General features: G+C 44.1%; 2 long non-coding RNA genes across 9 annotated transcripts in view; one reads left to right on the plus strand and one right to left on the minus strand.

Moving 5' to 3' along the window:
* The window catches only part of LOC103351305 (uncharacterized), a 41,999-nt gene extending 30,333 nt beyond the window's left edge, over nucleotides 1-11,666 (minus strand). For 3 of the 7 annotated variants that reach the window (XR_007910854.2, XR_011382637.1, XR_007910853.2), the window contains exons 1-4: nucleotides 11,347-11,666; nucleotides 8,488-8,544; nucleotides 7,230-7,288; nucleotides 2,601-2,657 (exon numbers count right to left, since the gene is read on the minus strand). This is a non-coding gene — a long non-coding RNA (uncharacterized lncRNA). Of the gene's footprint in view, nucleotides 1-607; nucleotides 740-2,600; nucleotides 2,658-7,229; nucleotides 7,289-8,422; nucleotides 8,545-11,346 lie in introns of all 7 variants that reach the window. The other 4 variants (XR_011382638.1, XR_011382635.1, XR_011382639.1 and 1 more) reach the window with 4 other exon arrangements.
* Nucleotides 11,667-11,726: 60 nt separating this feature from the next.
* The window catches only part of LOC100359069 (uncharacterized), a 195,356-nt gene continuing 192,974 nt past the window's right edge, over nucleotides 11,727-14,108 (plus strand). For both annotated transcript variants that reach the window (XR_011382680.1, XR_011382681.1), the window contains exon 1: nucleotides 11,727-11,856. This is a non-coding gene — a long non-coding RNA (uncharacterized lncRNA). The remainder of the gene's footprint in view (nucleotides 11,857-14,108) is intronic.

Below are 14,108 nucleotides of genomic sequence, written 5' to 3' on the forward strand. Positions count from 1 at the left end.
CACTGAAAATGGTAAACATGTGGGGGTTGAGCAAGCATTGTGTTGTACCAGCATAAACCACCCCCTAAAATGCCAGCATCCCCTATGAGCACGGGTTCAAGTCCTGGCTGCTCTATGTCTGATCCAGGTCTGTGTTAATGCACCTGGGAAAAGCAACAGAAGATGTCCTGAGTACCTGGGCCACTACCACCCATGGGGAAGACCTGGATGAAATTGTAGGCTCCTGGCTTTGGCCTTGCCAAGCCCAGCCCTGGTTGTTGTTACCTCTTCCTCCCTATCTCTGTAACTGTCTTTCAAATAAAAATAATAATAAAAAATTGTGTGGGAAAGATAGAAAGCTATATAGCTGTTTACTTAATTTTGTCAAAAGAGGTATGATTATTTGAAGAAAAGCTAAAAGTATAAAAGTAGTAAAATGTACAGGTGTCAAAAATAGAACTTACAGGGGCTGGGGCTGTGGAATAGCAGGTAAAGCCGCTGCCTGCAGTTTTGGCATCTGACATGGGCATCAGTTCAAGTCCCAGCTGCTCCACTGCTGATCCAGCTCTCTGCTGTGGTCTGGGAAAGCAGTGGAAGATGGGCCAAGTTCTTGGGCACCTGCACCCACCTGGCAAACCTGGAAGAAGCTCTTGGCTCCTGGCTTCAGATCAGTGCAGCTCCAGCTGTTGTGGCCATCTGGGGAGTGAACTGATGGGTGGAAGACCTTTCTCTCTCTGCCTCTGCCTCTCTGGAACTTTGCCTTTCAAATAAATAAATAAATCTTTTTTTTTAAAAAAAGGAACTTATCTATTGAACAGTTCCTATATTGTATATGAAGCAGTACAGTATAATTATGAGAATATTGTGATAAGTTCCTCATAGTTTAAATCTTTGGAGCAATTAACAGCAAATTCATGCACAATCAGAAAGTTAATGAAACAAAGCAGTGTATATGTTTGGTAGCACTGCCACAATGCGTACTATAGACTGGTGGCATAAGCAACAGAACATCATTTTGTCATAGTTCTGGAGGACCAAGTTCAAAGAACAAGCTGCCTCCAGGGTTGGTTTCTACTTTCCTACTGATGCCTTTCTCTTTGGTTTGAAGGTGGCCAAATTCCCACTATGACCTCATCTGATCTTTCCTGTGTGCTCTCTTCCCTCATGTATCTTACAAAGTCACAACTTGGATTGGATTAGGATCCACCCATAGTCTTCGGTTAACCTTAATTGCCTATTTGAAGGACTTAGGCTAAGAGATCAGTTCAAATGCTTTCACACTACACAGGGTTTCCTGGGCTTGATATCTGGTTCTGCCTTCTGACTCCAGATTCCAGGATGAATAAATTCTAGGCAGTAATGATGGTTCGAGTACTTGAGTTCCAGACACGCATATGGGAGACCTAAATTGAATTCCTAGCACTTGACTTCAGCCTAGCCCAGTTCCAGCTATTGCAGGCATCTGCAGAGTAAATGAGTGGATGGAAGCACTCTCTGTCTTTGAAATAAATTTAAAACATTTAAATAATTAAAAAATATTAGATGAGGCAAAAGTAAGGTAATAAAGAAAAAAGAGATAGAAATCAGATGAGACAAGTAGAAAGCAAGTATATGTACTATCATAAATATGACTGATAAAAGTTCCATTTCAGACTTCATGTTCTATAAGAATTTAGCTTATTTTCATCTAAGTTTCAATTTGAATCATATAATATATGTCTTTTTCGTGTGGTATCAGAAAGAATAAAAACCAATTTGTATGCGGCTCACTTGGTTAATCCTCCGCCTGCAGTGCCGGCATCCCATATGGGCGCCGAGTTCTAGTCCTGGTTGCTCCTCTTCCAGTCCAGCTCTCTGCTGTGAACCGGGAAGGCAGTGGAGGATGGCCCAGGTGCTTGGGCCCCTGCACCTGCATGGGAGACCAGGAGGAAGCACCTGGCTCCTGGCTTAGGATCAGCGCAATGTTGGCCGTGGCAGCCATTTGGGGGGTGAGCCAACAGAAGGAAGACCTTTCTCTCTGTCTCTGTCTCTCTCTCTCTCTCACTAACTCTGCCTGTCAAAAAGAAAAAACAAAAAACAAAAAACAATTTGTACTCAAATTGGACAGCTTTAATGTCTTGTAAGTATGCCAATTTTACCTTGTTCATGTATATTCTCTGATGCTGAATTATATCTATTATTGTGTTTTCATTTTAAGTAATAAACCCCCTTGGGGCTGGCATTGTTGTGTCACACAGACTAATCTGCTGCCTGTGATGACAGTATCCCATATAGGCACAGGGTCACACCCTGGCTGCTCCACTTCCAATCCAGCTTCCTGCTAATGTACCTAGAAAATCAGCATTAGATGGCCTAAATACGTGGACCCTTGTCACCCATGTGAAACACCTGGATGGAGCTCCAGGTTCCTGGCTCTAGCCTGGCCCAACCCCAGTCATTGTGGCCATTTAGGAAGTGAACCAGATAGAAAATTTCCCTTTATCTCCCTCTTTCGCTGTAACTCTGCCTTTCAAACAAATAAATTAAATAAATAAATCTTTAAAAATAATTAATAAAGCTTCATAAATTTCCTAAAATACAGGGCTGAAACAAGCTGAGGAATAATTAGGTAATCAACTTACTGGAGACACATTCGTTTCTCTTGTCTTAGAAACACGTGGAGGTCTCTGTAATAATACCTGGAAGAGAAGGTGAATGGAGCAAGTTCTCAGTGAAGTGGCTGAGGTTGCTTTGAGATTCTGCTGTGCAAAGCAAGATCATAACACAAACGAATTGGGAATAACAGACACATTAGATCAAAAAACAAAAACAATCAGATTCCCAAGGGGGAATACATCCTTTCAAATGAGAAGGGGCAGGAAAACGCTCCCTGAAAGAGCACTCACAATTCCATTAATTGGTAGAGATTAAACTACAAGTTACCAATAGGTTACTGAAAAGGTTTATTTGCTATTGATTTTGTAAGATTAATACTGCTGCAAAGAAGTGTAATAATTTGGAAGATTCCAATAAATTGTAGTATAACAAGGAAAGAAATAGCATGGTGTGGCTAAAATTTATACTACAGAAAATACTGAGTAGAATTAGATATTTTTCTATCAATATATATGTTCTACAAAGGATTCCACATTTGTATTTCCCCCAGAACTTCTCTTGCTGTTACACATCTAATAGTCCATAGAAAGTTTGACTCTTACAGATTGATTTTTTTGCCCAACAATGATAAGGAAATTAGAAATAATATATACTTACGTTAATATACTTTTCAAATAATTGATCTAAATAGAATGCCTTTTTGTATTCAAGCCTTTGTGTATTCCTTCCCCACAGTGACTATTGATTTTGTTATTTGCCTTACATTAGCACACAGCAAAACAGGAAATATGATGCAAAATGTTAACCAGAATCTGCCGACTGCGGTTTCCCTTATGATGGGACACAATTATTTTGTGAAGATGCTTGGTACTTGCTGTTGGAGACACAGGGCCTAGCCAAGGGCCAGTGCCAATCACCAGACAAATGAGTGAAGCCATTAGCAAGGCACCAGCTTCAGGACAGGCCCCAGGTGACTACACCTTCATTTCTGATCCCAGAAAACATCCACTCAGGAAATGACTAGCTGACCCATCTTAAAATGCTGAATTAGGATTACAAATAAAGTGCTTGATTTTAGCCCTACATGTTTTTGCTTTTTTGTTACATATCAAATGCTGATATGTATTGGTTAGTAGGAGAGAAAAAAATGAATTACATGCCCAATACAATTATCAGATCTCCAATCACACACAACATTTATGAGCATGATATATGGCAATCAGATGGATGCCAGCAAGGTCAGCGACACACACAGTAACTGGAGATCATAAGACAATTCTTCAATTTTTACATGTATTTTGCATTGTATGACATTTCATTTGTATTTATCAAAACAATTAGTAAAAAGTGATTCCCATTTTAAATGTTTGAAAAAAGGCTAATACTAACTTTCTACAAACTTCATGATTATCAACAGTTGATAACTAACATGCGAGAATAATCTGCATTACACTTTTGGGCTCACACGATCCATTTACAGTATGAGGGAGAAAGGATAGTCCTGGGTCAAGTCAAAGTTCTCTAAAATAGTGCTTGTTTTAGATTGTGGTTCCTAAAATATATCTCAAAACTAACCGTGAGTTTTGAATTGTGGCAAGAAAGACAGCACTACTCAAAGTCAAGTGTGCTTTGGACTGGTGGTGTGGCACACTGGGTAAAGCTGCCACCAGCATCCTTCCATGAGTGCTGGTTCCTGTCTGGGTTGCTCCACTTCTGCCTAAGCTCCCTGCTAATGGCCTAGGAAAAACAGAGGAATATAGCCCAATACTTGGGCCCCTAATACCCACATGGGAGACCTGGAAGAAGCTCCTGGCCCCTGGTTTCAGCCTGACCAACCCCCAGCCATTTTGGCCATCTGGGGAGGGAACGGGTAAAGGGAAGACTCTGATTCTCCCTCTCTCTGCAACTCTGACTGCCAAATAAAGCAATAAATCTTTTTTTTTTTTTTTTTTTTTTGACAGGCAGAGTGGACAGTGAGAGAGAGAGAGAGACAGAGAGAAAAGTCTTCCTTTGCCGTTGGTTCACCCCCCAATGGCCGTTGCGGCCAGCACACCGCGCTGATCCGAAGCCAGGAGCCAGGTGCTTCTCCTGGTCTCCCATGTGGGTGCAGGGCCCAAGGACTTGGGCCATCCTCCACTGCACTCCATGGCCACAGCAGAGAGCTGGCCTGGAAGAGGGGCAACCGGGACAGAATCCGGTGCCCCAACCGGGACTAGAACCCAGTGTGCTGGCGCCACAGGTGGAGGATTAGCCTATTGAGCTGTGGCGCCAGCCAGCAATACATCTTAAAAACAACAAAAAAAGTCAGTGTGCCTGACATCCACAAATCATGTGACACTGTCAACTCACATATCTCCTAAAATCTACTTTGTTTCATCTCTCTTCAGGCAAACAGGTCCTGTAACCCTTCTTGTACTGCCAGGAAGAACTCTCAGGACAGAGAGCATCATCACCTCTCTGGTACCAACTGTGACAAACTAGGTTTCAGAGCGCTCCAGCTCTGGAAATAATGGGGGTAGAATGAAGGAATGGGAGTGGATTAGGGAGTGATGTAGATACACTCCCGGATAGGATGGGTTCCCCTTCCACTGAAGGCCACATCTTTCAGACCAATGAGTAATATTTTCTAGGGCCTTGCTTCTCACAGATCATATGAAATTTCCAATATTACCCAGTCTTTAGTAGCTTATACAGGAGGTAAGATAACATCACTCCAGGCTGGCACTGTGGCGTAGTGGGGAAAACCGCCACCTGCAGTGTTGGCACCCCATAAGGACACCAGTTTGAGTCCTGACTGCTCCACTTCTGATCTAGCTCTCTACTATGGCCTGGGAAATCTATAGAATATGGCCCAAGTCTTTAGGCCCCTTCACCCATGTGGGAGACCTTCTGGCTGTGGATCGGTACAGCTCCGGCCATTGTAGCCATCTAGGGAGTGAACCAGCAGATGGAAGACCTATCTCTCTGCCTCCACCTCTCTCTAACTCTGCCTTTCAAATAAAGAAATAAATCTTTTAAAACAAAAAAGATAGGCCGGCGCCGCGGCTCAATAGGCTAATCCTCTGCCTGCGGCGCCAGCACACTGGGTTCTAGTTCCGATCGGGGGCCGGATTCTGTCCCGGTTGCCCCTCTTCCAGTACAGCTCTCTGCTGTGGCTCGGGATGGCAGTGGAGGATGGCCCAAGTGCTTGGGCCCTGTACCCGCAAGGGAGACCAGGAGAAGCACCTGGCTCCTGGCTTCGGATCAGCGCGGTGCGCTGGCCGCAACGGCCATTGGGGGGTAAACTAACGGAAAAAGGAAGACCTTTCTCTCTGTCTCTCTCTCTCACTGTCCACTCTGCCTGTCAAAAAAATTTTTAAAAATAAAAAAAAAAAAACAAATCAGCACTCAAATCTCCATCTCTCTGGGCAGTAGGATCAACAGTTGCCTCAGCCATACAATGCTACAATCTTGACCTTTAAAAGGGATTCATTTGTTCCACTATGAAGCGTCATGGAGAAGGTATGAGCCAAAGGGTTATTCTTTCATGTGGATTCCAATTCATGGAATCTGCTCTTGCTTACAGCAAACTATTGTATTCTAAAGAAAATAGGATTGGGACGGGCATTGTGGCATAGCAGGTAAAGCTGTTGCCTGCAGCACCAACATCCCATATGAGTGCTGGTTCAAGATCTGGCTGCTCCACTTCTGATCACCTCCTTGCTAATGCGGCTGGGAAAGCAGCAGAAGATGGCTCTCAACTGCTTGAGTTCCTGCACCCACATGGGAGACCCAAAGGAAGCTCCTGGCTTCAAATGAGCCCAGCTCTAGCCATTGCAGCCATTTAGGGAGTGAACTAATGGATGGAAAATCTCTCTCTCACTCTCTCTCTCTCTCTCTCTCTCTCTGTAAACTCTGCCTATCAAATAAACAAATAATACTTTTTAAACAATAAGAAAGAAGAGAATACGATCATCCTTCAGTACTCTTAATTTCCCTCAGAGCTTCAGTATTCTTGGAAACTAGAATTTGTGTGAGTGTCTACACACTCAATTTAAACAACATACTAGGCAGGATACACGTGCAGCAGGGGGCAGGAAGTTCCACTTGCTGAGGAGATGCAACAAACCCCACAAACACAACTACACTGTTGTAAACAGCCTGTACGTGGGCTGACAATGATTTCTCCGGGAAATCAGGGCTATGTCACTGGTACTGGGAATGCCTTCAGGTTACAGATGGATAAACCAATGCCATATAGGTCAGTAACAGGATCCTCTCGTGGCTGAGCTGGAACTAGACTCACTCCAATCCCGGCTCATACAATCTGCAGGTGCTCCTTGCCCCACTGCCATCTTGGATTGACCACATCATTTGTGGAACATGTGAAATCAGATTCTGCATGATGGAAGAACACAGGCCTTCTAGCAAAGCACCTACCTCCAGCAGAGTCATCACTGGAAGCTCAGACCGTGGTGGGCTTCCTCACCCTCAGACCTTAGGTTCTAATGACTGTGCTGTTCCCCACAGGCCCAGAGCTGTGGCAAGCATCTCTCTATCAGGCCTCACCCACATGAGAACCACCGATGCTTCTGCTCCCAACAAGAGGAAAACAATGTTCCACTCCCCAGAGACCCCCGTGGTCTGTGGGCCGCATCTTTCCCTCTGGCACTTACCTTCAGGAACACAGAATACATTAAGTGCCTTTGAATCAGCATCAGGACAGTTGCAGGGCCTAGAATTTCAGGGAAGAAGAGGACGGGAGTGAGCAACATGACCCACGCTGAGAAAGACCTGAAAAATCCCTTCCCATGGATCTGTGCTGGTGCTGTCATGGGAGGGAGAGACTTCATTTCCCCCAGGTCTCTGCACCCCTTCACAAAGAAATAAGAAAATGATGTGTCTATTTCCTGGGCACTCAGCCCTGCTTCCTTGAGACCAGATGTGATGCATCAGAATTGGTCTCTATAGAATTCCAATTTCTAATTTACGGCTTAACAAACTCATATTTGAAAGGAATGTGTTAAGAACACAGAAATGTGGACATGGATGATCACTGTCATTACACTTACTTTTCAGTTCTGACAACTGTACTGTGTTTATAGAACACATATGTATTTATTGCAGATCTTCCATAAAGCATGGAGAAAACTGCAATGACTATTCTATTTCAAGATACTTGAACAAGAAACTGATATTACTGTGGCAACTCATGTCTAGCCTTGTTCTCATCTAATGTAACTTGTGAGGCACCCATGAATCATATTCCAGAGTTGGGAAAACTCTTCTAGTGCATACACGGGAATAAAATAGTGGGTCCTAAGGTGGGTGCATCCCAAATTAATTGTATAATACAAAAATTTCAATGCCTGGTAACTAGTTGCCTAGGAACTCCTGAAATCCCTCTGTCCACCTGTGTCACAAATTCCTCCTCTCCCCTTATTCTTTTGAGAGCAGGATCTCATCTATCCCTGCCATTTGCTGCTTTCCACCTCCAACTAGGCAAGTAGCTCAATAAGTAAGGGTTTCATGGAGCTCCCACGGCTATAGTGGCTCCTCTCCAAATGGGGAAGGGCGTGGTTCCTGCTGTGTACTTGAGTGGAAGTGCTGTCTCAGCTCACAAACTATCCATGGTTTCCTCTAAACCTAAGATAAGATTTGCTGTGTTCAAATTCCTGTCTTCCCTGATTCTGCCCTTGCCCTGCAGTGACTTTATTCTGCAAATTAAGGAAGCTCAGTCTCAAACTTCTAAGCCTAGGTACCTCCATCTTGGACAAGAGAAGCAACTGTGCCATGAATACGTGGGTTTCAAAGTTATACTCCTTGATATAGAAAATGAACTCCCAGGGGTCAAAGAACTAGACTGTACCAAAGAGTATTTGATCTTTATGTCCTTTCCTAGAAATGGTTCCTCCTAAATAGGTAGTCACATACTTCTGCCAGCAGGAGCTGCTCATGCTAGGATTGAAGGTATGGATTTTGAGAGGATTCCTGAAAATAGAAAAAACAGTAAGACCGTATTCACTGAAAGTTTTTTGTCCATAAGCACTCATTTTCTCTGTCTCCCAGCTACATCCTCCATGTGTTACTGGACTTCACAATTTGGAGCAGTCAGTGTCAAGATTTTTAATAGTTGCCTTTAACCGAATGCAGAATGAATAGCTCCTGTTGTTAAGATAAAGGGGGTGATCATCAGAGTGAGGTTGACTAGCTCAGAATCCAACAGATTAAGAGAGCTGAGGTCAGTCTTTTCTGATTACCACTACTAAAAAGTTAGTCATGGCCGGCGCCGCGGCTCACTAGGCTAATCCTCCGCCTAGCGGCGCCGGCACACAAGGTTCTAATCCCGGTCGGGGCGCCGGATTCTGTCCCAGTTGCCCCTCTTCCAGGCCAGCTCTCTGCTGTGGCCAGGAAGTGCAGTGGAGGATGGCCCAAGTCCTTGGGCCCTGCACCCCATGGGAGACCAGGATAAGTGCCTGGCTCCTGCCATCGGATCAGCGCGGTGCGCCGGCTGCAGTGGCCATTGGAGGGTGAACCAACGGCAAAGGAAGACCTTTCTCTCTCTCTCTCTCTCTCACTGTCCACTCGGCCTGTCAAAAAAAAAAAAAAAAAAGTCACGTACCTGTGTTATCTGGTCATGTTTGACATGGTATGAATTTACTTCACAAATATATTCTTTTTTTATTTTTTATTTATTTATTTTTTGACAGGCAGAGTGGACAGTGAGAGAGACAGAGAGAAAAGTCTTCCTTTGCCGTTGGTTCACCCTCCAATGGCCGCCGCGGCTGGCGTGCTGCGGCCGGCGCACCGCGCTGATCCGATGGCAGGAGCCAGGTACTTATCCTGGTCTCCCATGGGGTGCAGGGCCCAAGCACTTGGGCCATCCTCCACTGCCTTCCCTGGCCACAGCAGAGAGCTGGCCTGGAAGAGGGGCAACCGGGACAGAATCCAGCGCCCCGACCGGGAGTAGAACCCGGTGTGCCGGCGCTGCAAGGCGGAGGATTAGCCTATTGAGCCGCAGCGCCGGCCACAAATATATTCTTAAAAAGATACTCAAATAAAATTAATATCACCTTTCCTCACAATCCGCTGCCCTGAATCAATCACTGTGATGTACAAGATACACCATACTGTCACTTTGTTATATTTATATCCACATCTCTATAGAAATGTGCAGTGTAGCCTACAAAAGGAAAGATTTCATGTGGAATACAACAATATAAAACATTACACAAAACTCTGAAATAATCCAATATATCCTCTTAAAAATTGTCAGAAATCATATAACTTTCTTAAATAGTATAACCGAATTATGAATATAGCTCACTCACCATCCAATTCATCCACCGAAAGTACACATACAATTCACTCCTTTTCAGTTCTGGGTAGCCATACCTGCTGCTGCATTGGAACATATTATCACCTCTACAAGCAAGTAGGAGGCGGGGCATTTGGCCTAGTGGTTAACACTCTCCTGGGGACACCCATATCTCAGAATGCCTGGGTTGGAGTGCCAGTTCCACTCCTGACTGAATTCCAGCTTCCCATTAATGACACCCTGAGGACACATCATCCAGCAGGCAATGGCTCCAGTGGCTGGGACTCTTAAGCCATTTGGAAACCCGCCTCTCAGCTTTTTAAAAGTTGTCTCAAAATAATCAACTTGTTTAAAAACACATACAGACAGAGAAAGAGGGGAGAGACACAGTCCACCCACTAGTTCACTCCCTAAATGCCTACTACATCCACAGATGGGTCAGGCTGAGGCCAGAAATCTTGGGGTTCAATATGGGCTTCCATGCAGGCTGCAGGGATCCAAGTACTTAAACCAATCACCTACTGCCTCCCAGAGGGTGTACTAGCAAGAATATGGAATCAGAAGAACAAGGTTCAAACCCCGGTACTCTCGGATATGAAATGAGGACATCCCCAAAATGTAACGGCTTCACCAATCACCCACCTCAGCATAATCACTTTTTATACTGGAGGATCAGGCAGATATCCTCAGCTTTCCTCTCATGGAAAATACTTACACACAGAAAACCATCCTTTAAAATTTTATTGGTTTTTCCATGGAAAAATAACAACAAGAATACTGAATGAATGAACTGCATCACAGGAGAAAACAGCTCTTGTGCTGTGAGTTTCAGGGTAGGAGTTGGCATCTGGCTACTTGGGGAGATCTCTGCACATTTATGGGTTTGTTGTCAGACTCAGTGCTCTGGATTGGAAATGATTTGTCCCCTCTGAAACTCACGGGGAAATTTAATCCCAATTGTGAATATTAAAAAGTGGGTCCAGGTCAGACTTCAGAAGAGGTGATTAGGATAAATGGCTCTCTCCCGCCCTGTGTTCTTCCCCGAGCCACCTCAGGCCTCTGCCAACAAAAGGACACCGCCAGACGCCGCTCAACCTCGGACCAAAACCTTGAGCCAAATAAACCGCTTCTACCACCCACCCGGCGTGGGACGCTGTGCTCAGGTAACAGCAGAAGGACTCGGTGCCCCAGGAAGAGCTACTCCGAGAGCACCCGGCGGTGCACCTGAGACTCCACTCCCCGTGTAGTTAGAAACTCAGGGCAATCGGGCACCCTGGGCAGAGAGAGGGGCAGGAGGACCCGCAGACCACAGCTCCTCCCCACAGTGCAGTCCACAGTCTCCCTGAGGACAGGCCCGCCCTAACTGCACAAACAGGGCAGACCTGGGGCTGCGGTCCCTGGGCGGAGTCCTCACGGGCGGAAGCCTGGGGTCCTGGCCACCAGCGCAGCTCCCACCCGGTGGGCCCCACACTCACCATTTCCTCGCTTCCGCGGCATTCTGGGGTCCGTGGGCGGCTCCTGCGGTGCAGGAAGGTCACACAGCGCAGCCCCTGAGGCACCCGAGCCCGCTCAGCAGCAGCCCCGGGGACCCCTCCCAGCGCTGCCACAAAGAAAGATCCCGCGGGGCTCCGCAGGGTCGCCCTGAAGTGCCTGATTGGACAGTGGCCGCAGCCGGCCGCGCGACGTCACAGAAGGTGCAGCCAATCAGAATCCCCTAAGCTGGGGCGGTTCCTTGGGGCGGTGCCTGGTAACAGGGGAGGTGGGGCTCAGACTGAAGCCGCCGTGTTCTCCGGCCCGGGTGCTCCGGCAGCAGGGGGCGCTGTCCCTGCTCTGGGCACCTCAGCTTCTGGGCGCCCTCAGCTGTCTGCGGTCCTGCTGGATCCTGTGAGTCCAAGCTTGCTTCCTGAGAGCTGCAGTTTACATGATGCTTGCTGAATGCGTGCCTTTCCCGCAGTCTTGGCTTGCTGTTGTTAGCTCATCTGAAGGTTTGTAAAGCTGTTTATCTGAATGTAGTTAAAGATATCCCATGGACTATTTCATCTTTCATTTCTCTTACAGGGATGTGTTTGTGAGTCTCTGTTTTGTCCTTCAGGTCGTGTTCTGTTTATTTCTTGCTGGTGAATAGTATACCAGTTGATGGCATATATTGACTTTCTACCCAGTAATCTTGTTTAATTTTCTTAATATTTTCTGTTATACCTGAATTATGATGGATTATCTGTTGATAATGGCATCATCCACAAATATTGACAGTTTTGTTGCTTAAAAGTTGGTCCTTTCACTCATTATTTCCTTTTTATTAATTTCTCTGACTACACCTTATGTATAATGTTGAAGAGAAATAATGAAAACAAACAGCTTTGTCCAGGTCTGCTCCCAGGGAAAAAGATTTCAATGTTCTGTGTCAATTATGCTGTTTTTAATAGGTTCATTATAGTAGGTAATCTTAGTTGGAATAATGAAGTTGCTATGATGTACTATTCTAACAGCTTCTTATTTAAGGTAAGGTACTAAATTTGATTAAATCTTCTAAGCGATTATGTAACTTTTTCTTATATTTTTACTCACATGGATAATCGACATTCATTTTGAATTGTTAACCACCTTTGCATCTTTTAGTATATCCAGCTTGTTATTAATATATGATTTGATATATTAACACAATAAATTTTCTTAGAGTATTTGTATTGCTTTTTATTAAAGAGATGTTCCTTAAATTCCTTTTTATTTCATGTCCTTATTTGATTATGCCATCAATAGAATGTTGGATGTACAAGGGACATCTTTACTGCATTATATGATGATACTACTATAGGCTTCGTAAGAGCAGGACAAGGTATCTTTATTTTCCTGAAGAAATTTTATTTAATGAGTACAAATTTCATAAGGAATGCAGTAATTCTTCTGATCATGCTCACCCTTTACCTCCACTCCCACCTCACATCCTCCTCCCTCTCCCATTCTCACCCATTCTCCATTAAGAAAAAAAAAAAGAACTCTCTCTACAGTCAAGAAAAGTGCTATTCAAGCCATTGCTTCTTAAAGTGTCAATTTCACTTCTACAGATTTCCTTTCAAGTGATCTATTAGTTATCACAGATCAGGGAGAACATTTAGTATTTGTCCCTTTGGGAATGGCTTATTTCACTAAGTATGAGGATTTCCAGATTCATCAATTTTGTTTGCAAATGACTGGATTTCATTTTTTTTACCGCTGTGTAGCATTCCATAGAGTATATATCCCATAATTTTTTTATCCAGTTTTCAGTTGACAGACATTTAGGTTGATTCCATGTCTTAGTTATTGTGAATTGAGCTTCAATAAACATAGCGGGGGATGCAGATAACTCTTTTATTTGCTAATTTCATTTCCACTGAGTAAATTCCCAGGGATGGGATGGCTGGATCATAAGGTAGGAGGAGTATATTCAGATTTCTGAGGTATCTCCAAACTGATTTCAATGATGGTTTTACCAGTTTACATTCCCTCAACAGTGGATTAGGGTATCTTTTTCCATACAGCCTGACCAGCATTTGTGGTTTGTTGATTTCTGTATGAAAGCCATTCTAACTGGGGTGAAATGAAACCTCGTTGTGGTTTTGATTTGCATTTCCCTGATGGCTAGTGATCCTGAACATTTTTTCATGTGTCTATTGGCCATTTTGGAGTTCCTCTTTTGAAAAATATCTGCTTAAGTCTTTGGTCCATTTCTTAACTGGTTGTTTGTTTTATTGTTGTGGAGATATTTGATCTATTTGTATATTCTCATTATTAATCCTTTATCACTTGCATTGTTTGCAAATAATTTCTCTCATTCTGTTGGTTGCCTCTTAACTTTCCTGAGTGTTTCTTTTGCTGTACAGAAGCTTCTCAATTTGATATACTCTCATCTGTTAATTTTTGGCTTTGATTGCCTGTGCCTCTGGGATCTTTTCCAAGAACTCTTTGCCTTTGCCAGTGTCTTACAGGGTTTCCCAAATGCTCTCCAGTAATTTGATAATATCAGGTGATAGATTTAGGTCTGTAATCCATTTTTAATTGATTTTTGTGTATGGTATAAGGTAGGGGTTCTGCTTCAGATGCCTGCATGTGGAAATCCAGTTTTCCCAGAACCATTTGTTGAAGAGACTGTCTTTGCTCCAGGGCTTGGTTTTAGCTCCTTGGTCAAATAGCAGTTGGTTGTAGATGCTTGGATTGATTTCTGATGTTGCCATTCTGTTCCATTGATCTATCCATC

The sequence above is a fragment of the Oryctolagus cuniculus genome, chromosome 15, assembly GCF_964237555.1.
Source record: "Oryctolagus cuniculus chromosome 15, mOryCun1.1, whole genome shotgun sequence".
Classification (NCBI taxonomy): domain Eukaryota; kingdom Metazoa; phylum Chordata; class Mammalia; order Lagomorpha; family Leporidae; genus Oryctolagus; species Oryctolagus cuniculus.